Here is a 6,969-nt window from a genome sequence, read left to right as displayed (position 1 = left end):
ATGTGGGAATCGCTCCCACAGGGACTGGGGAGAATGTGGGTCTCGCTTCACTGGAAGTGGGGGAGAATGTGGGACTTGCTCCCACTGGGATTGGGGGGAATGTGGGACTCGCTCCCACAGGAAGTGGGGGAGAATGTGGGACTCGCTCCCACGGGGGAGTGGGGAGAATGTGGGACTCGCTCCCACGGGGAGTGGGGAGAATGTGGGACTCACACCCACAGGGAGTGGGGGAAATGTGGGACTCTCTCCCACGGGGAGTGGGGAGAATGTGGGACTCGCTCCCACAGGGAGTGGGGGAGAATGTGGGACGCGCTCCCACGGGGAGTTGGGAGAATGAGGGACTCGCTCCCACGGGGAATGGGGAGAACGTGGGACTCGCTCCCGGGGAGTGGGGAGAATGTGGGACTCGCTCCCACAAATGGGAGAATGTGGGACTCGCTCCCAAGGAGAATGGGGAGAATGTGGGACTCGCTCCCATGTTGAGTGGGGAGAATGTGGGACTCGCTCCCACGGGGAGTGGGGGGAATGTGGGACGCGCTCCCACGGGGAATGGGGAGAATGTGGGACTCGCTGCAATGGGGAATGGGGAGAATGATGGACTTGCTCCCACAGGGAGTGGGGAAAATGTGGGACTCGCTCTCCCGGGGAGTGGGCGAGAATGTGGAACTCGCTCCCACAGGGAGTGGGGAGAATGTGGGACTCTCGCCCACAGGGAGTGGGGAGAATGTGGGACTCGCTCCCACAGGGAGTGGGGGAGAATGTGGGTCTCTCTCCCATGGGAAGTGGGGAGAATGTGGGACTCGTTCCCACGGGGAGTGGGGGAGAATGTGGGACTCGCTCCCACGGGGAGTGGGAAGAATGTGGGACTCGCTCCCACAGGGAGTGGGGAGAATGTGGGACTCGCTCCTGGGGAGTGGGGGGAGATGTGGGACTCGCTCCCGGGGAGTGGGTAGAATGTGTGACTCGCTCCCACAGGGAGTGGAAGAATGTGGGACTCGCTCCCTGGGAGTGGGGAGAATGTGGGACTCGATCCCTCGGGGTGTGGGGGAATGTGGGACTCGCTCCCACAGGGAGTGGGGAGAATGTGGGACTCGCTCCCTGGGAGTGGGGAGAATGTGGGACTCGCTCCCTGGTAGTGGGGAGAATGTGGGACTCGCTCCAACGGGTTGTGGGGAGAATGTGGGGCTCGCTCCCACAGGGAGTGGGGGAGAATATGGGACTCGCTCCCACGGGGAGTGGGGGGAGAATGTGGGACTCGCTCCAACTGGTTGTGGGGAGAATGTGGGACTCGCTCCCACGGGGAGTGCGGAGAATGTGGGACTCGCTCCCTCGGGAGTGTGGGAATGTGGGACTCGCTCCAACGGGGTGTGGGGAGAAAGTGGGACTCGCTCCCACGGGAGTGGGGAGAATGTGGGACTCGCTCCCAGGGGAGTGGGGGAGAATGTGGGACTCGCTCCCACGGGGAGTGGGAGAATGTGGGACTCGCTCCCACGGGGAGTGGGGAGAATGTGGGACTCGCGCCCAGGGGAGTGGGGAGAATGTGGGACTCGCCTCCCAGGGGAGTTGGGAGAATGTGGACTACTCCCACGGGGATGGGGAGAATGTGGGACTCGCTCCCACTTGGATTGGGGGAGAATGTGTGGCTTGCTCCCATGGCGAGTGGGGAGAATGTGGGACTCACTCCCACAGGGAGTGGGGAGAATTTGGGACTCGTCTCCACAGGGAAGAGTGGGGAGAATGTGGGACTCGCTCCCACGGGGAGTGGGGGAGAATGTGGGACTCGCTCCCACAGGGAGTGGGGAGAATGTGGGACTCGCTCCCATGGGGAGTGGGGAGAATGTGGGACTCGCTCCCACGGGAGATGGGGGAGATGTGGGACTCGCTCCCATGTGGAGTGGGGAGAATGTGGGACTCGCTCCCACGGGGAGTGGGGAGAATGTGGGACGCGCTCCCACGGGGAGTGGGGAGAATGTGGGACTCGCTCCCACGGGGAGTGGGGAGAATGTGGGACTCGCTCCCACGGGGAGTTGGAAGAATGTGGGACTCACTCCCACAGGGAGTGGGGGAAATGTGGGACACTCTCCCACAGGGAGTGGGGAGAATGTGGGACTCGCTTCCACAGGGAGTGGGGAGAATGTGGGACTCGCTCCCACGGAGACTTGGGGGAGAATGTGGGACTCGCTCCCGGGAAGTGGGGAGAATGTGGTACTCGCTCCCGGGAAGTGGGAGACTGTGGGACTCGCTCCCACAGTGAGTGGGGAGAATGTGGGACTCCCTCCCAAGGGAAGTGAGGAAAATTTGGGACTAGCTCACACAGGGTGTGGGGAGAATGTGGGACTCGCTCCCACGGGGAGTGGGGAGAATGTGGGACTCGCCCCCACAGGGAGGGGGGAGAATGTGGGACTCGCTCCCACTGGGAGTGGGGAGAATCTGGGACTCGCTCCCACAAAGGGGAAAATGTGGGACTCGCTCCCACGGTGCGTGGGGAGAATCTTGGACTCGCTCCCACGGGGAGTGGGGAGAATGTGGGACTCGCTCTCACAGGGTGGGGAGAATGTGGGACGCGCTCCCACGGGGAGTTGGGAGAATGTGGGACTCGCTCACGGAGCGTGGGGAGAATTTGGTACTCGCTCCCACGAAGGGGAGAATGTGTGACTCGCTCCCAAGGGGAGTGGGGAGAATGTGGGACACGCTCCCACGGAGAGTGGGGATAATGTGGGACACGCTCCCACGGGGAGTGGGGAGAATGTGGGACTCGCTCCCAAGGGGAGTGGGGAGAATGTGGGACACGCTCCCACGGGGAGTGGGGAGAATGTGGGACTCGCTCCCACTCGGTGTGGGGAGAATGTGGGACTTGCTCCCACGGGGAGTGGGGAGAATGTGGGACTCACTCCCACAGCGAGTGGGGAGAATGTGTGACTCGCTCCCACAGCGAGTGGGGAGAATGTGTGACTCGCTCCCACAGCGAGTGGGGAGAATGTGGGAATCGCTCCCACGGGGAGTGGGGAGAATGTGGGTCTCGCTCCCACGGTGAGTGGGGAGAATGTGGGTCTCGCTTCACTGGAAGTGGGGGAGAATGTGGGACTTGCTCCCACTGGGATTGGGGGGAATGTGGGACTCGCTCCCACAGGAAGTGGGGGAGAATGTGGGACTCGCTCCCACGGGGGAGTGGGGAGAATGTGGGACTCGCTCCACGGGAGTGGGGAGAATGTGGGACTCACTCCCACAGGGAGTGGGGAGAATGTGGGACTCTCTCCCACGGGGAGGTGGGCAGAGAATGTGGGACTCGCTCCCACGGAGACTTGGGGGAATGTGGGACTCGCTCCCATGGGGAGTGGGGAGAATGTGGGACTCACTCCCACAGGGAGTGCGGAGAATATTGGTCTCTCTCCCAAGGGAATTGAGGAGAATTTGGGACTCGCTCCCACAGGGAGTGCGGAGAATATTGGTCTCTCTCCCAAGGGAATTGAGGAGAATTTGGGACTCGCTCCCACAGGGAGGGGGGGAGAATGTGGGACTCGCTCCCACGGGGAGTGGGGGAGAATGTGGGACTCGCTCCCACGGTGCGTGGGGGAGAATGTGGGAATCGCACCCACGGGGAGTGGGGGAGAATGTGGGACTCGCTCCCACGGGGAGTGGGGGAGAATGTGGGACTCGCTCCCACGGTGCGTGGGGGAAAATGTGGGACTCGCTCCCACGGGGAGTGGGGGAGAATGTGGGACTCGCTCCCACGGTGCGTGGGGGAGAATGTGGGAATCGCACCCACGGGGAGTAAGGAGAATGTGGGCTCGCTCCCACGGGGAGTGGGGAGAATTTGGGACTCGCTGCCACGGGGAGTGGGGAGAATGTGGGACTCGCTCCCACAGGGAGTGGGGAGAATGTGGTACTCGCTCCCACGGGAAGTGGGGAGAATGTGGGACTCGTTCCCATGGGAGTGGGGAGAATGTGGGACTCGCTCCCACGGAGGGTGGGGAGAATGTGGGACTCGCTCACACGAATGGGAGAATTTGGGACTCGCTCCCACGAATGGGAGAATTTGGGACTCGCTCCCACAGGGAGTGGGGGAGAATGTGGGAATCGCTCCCAAAGGGAGTGGGGGAGAATGTGGGCCTCGCACTCCCACTGGGAGTGGGGAGAATGTGGGACTCGCTCCCACGGGGAGTGGGGGGAATGTGGGACTCGCTCCCACGGGGAGTGGGGGGAATGTGGGAATCGCTACCACGAAGGGGAGAATATGGGACTTGCTCCCACGGGGAATGGAGAGAATGTGGGACTCGCTCCCACAGGGAGTGGGGAGAATGTGGGACTCGCTCCCACGGGGAGTGGTGGAGAATGTGGGACTCGCTCCCACAGGGAGTGGGGGAGAATGTGGACTCGCTCCCACGGGGAGTGGGGAGAATGTGGGACTCGCTCCCACGGGGAGTGGGGAGAATGTGGGACTCGCTCCCACGGGGAGTGGGGAGAATGTGGGACTCGTTCCCATGGGGAGTGGGGAGAATGTGGGACTCGCTCCCACGAATGGGAGAATTTGGGACTCGCTCCCACGAATGGGAGAATTTGGGACTCGCTCCCACGAATGGGAGAATTTGGGACTCGCTCCCACAGGGAGTGGGGGAGAATGTGGGAATCGCTCCCAAAGGGAGTGGGGGAGAATGTGGGACTCGCTCCCACGGGGAATGGGCAGAATGTGGGACTCGCTCCCACAGGGAGTGGGGGAGAATGTGGGACTCGCTCCCAAGGGTCAGGGGAAATGTGGGACTCGCTCCCAAGGGGAGTGGGGAGAATGTAGGACTCTCTCCCACGGGGAGTGGGGAGAATGTGGGACTCGCTCCCACGGGGAGTGGGGAGAATGTGGGACTCGCTCCCACTGGGAGTGGGGAGAATGTGGGACTCGCTCCCATGGGGAGTGGGGGAGAATGTGGGACTCGCTCCCACGGGGAGTGGGGAGAATGTGGGACTCGCTCCCATGGGGAGTGGGGAGAATGTGGGACTCGCTCCCATGGGGAGTGGGGAGAATGTGGGACTCGCTCCCACGGGGAGTGGGGAGAATGTGGGACACGCTCCCACCTTCCAGCAGGGTAGCATGGTGGTTAGCATAAATGCTTCACAGCTCCAGGGTCCCAGGTTCGATTCCCGGCTGGGTTACTGTCTGTGTGGAGTCTGCACATCCTCCCCGTGTGCGCGTGGGTTTCCTCCGGGTGCTCCGGTTTCCTCCCACAGTCCAAAGATGTGCGGGTTAGGTGGATTGGCCATGATAAATTGCCCTTAGTGTCCTAATGGTAAGGTTAATGGGGGGGGTTGTTGGGTTACGGGTATAGGGTGGATACGTGGGTTTGAGTAGGGTGATCATGGCTCGGCACAACATTGAGGGCCGAAGGGCCTGTTCTGTGCTGTACTGTTCTATGTCTATGTTCTATGAGTGGGGAGAATGTGGGACTTGCTCCCACAGGGAGTGGGGAGAATATGGGACTCGCTCCCACGGGGAGTGGGGGAGAATGTGGGACTCGCTCCCACGGGGAGTGGGGAGAATATGGGACTCGCTCCCACGGGGTGTGGGGGAGAATGTGGGACTCGCTCCCACGGAGAGTGGGGAGAATGTGGGACTCGCTCCCAAAGGGAGTGGGGAGAATGTGGGACTCGCTCTCACGGCCAGTGGGGAGAATGTGGGACTCACTCCCACAGGGAGTGGGGGGGAATGTGGGACTCGCTCCCACGGGGTGTGGGGGAGAATGTGGGACTCGCTCCCACGGAGAGTGGGGAGAATGTGGGACTCGCTCCCAAAGGGAGTGGGGGGAATGTGGGATTCGCTCCCACGGGGTGTGGGGGAGAATGTGGGACTCGCTCCCACAGGGATTGGGGGAGAATGGGAGAGGGGTCAGAGCTGAATGGAGACTCCAGGCCATCAGTAAATGGTCAGCTGCGAGAAACACGGACATAGAGATAGAAGGAAGAGAGAGACAAGGTGGACGAAGGGGACGAGAGAACAACTGTCAGCGTTTACAATTTCCTTTAATATTAACAGAGCAAATAGCCACAAACGAATCAGCATATACATCAGTATCTCCCATTCCCTCAGTATTCACATGCAGCACTCCCTCAGAGTGTGGGAGCAACAAAAACCATCTCACTGTCCCCATCAAACACTCCCAGGACAGGTACAGCACGGGGTTAGATACAGAGTAAAGCTCCCTCTACACCGTCCCCATCAAACACTCCCAGGACAGGTACAGCACGGGGTTAGATACAGAGTAAAGCTCCCTCTACACTGTCCCCATCAAACACTCCCAGGACAGGTACAGCACGGGGTTAGATACAGAGTAAAGCTCCCTCTACACTGTCCCCATCAAACACTCCCAGGACAGGTACAGCACGGGGTTAGATACAGAGTAAAGCTCCCTCTACACTGTCCCCATCAAACACTCCCAGGACAGGTACAGCACGGGGTTAGATACAGAGTAAAGCTCCCTCTACACTGTCCCCATCAAACACTCCCAGGACAGGGACAGCACGGGGTTACATACAGAGTAAAGCTCCCTCTACACTGTCCCCATCAAACACTCCCAGGACAGGTACAGCACGGGGTTACATACAGAGTAAAGCTCCCTCTACACTGTCCCCATCAAACACTCCCAGGGCAGGTACAGCACGGGGTTAGATACAGAGTAAAGCTCCCTCGACACTGTCCCCATCAAACACTCCCAGGGCAGGTACAGCACGGGGTTAGATACAGAGTAAAGCTCCCTCTACACTGTCCCCATCAAACACTCCCAGGACAGGTACAGCACGGGGTTAGATACAGAGTAAAGCTCCCTCTACACTGTCCCCATCAAACACTCCCAGGACAGGTACAGCACGGGGTTAGATACAGAGTAAAGCTCCCTCTACACTGTCCCCATCAAACACTCCCAGGACAGGTACAGCACGGGGTTAGATACAGAGTAAAGCTCCCTCTACACTGTCCCCATCAAA

Source organism: Scyliorhinus canicula, unplaced genomic scaffold, assembly GCF_902713615.1.
Source record: "Scyliorhinus canicula unplaced genomic scaffold, sScyCan1.1, whole genome shotgun sequence".
NCBI classification, from domain to species: Eukaryota; Metazoa; Chordata; class Chondrichthyes; order Carcharhiniformes; family Scyliorhinidae; genus Scyliorhinus; species Scyliorhinus canicula.
This window is presented reverse-complemented; position numbering follows the sequence as displayed.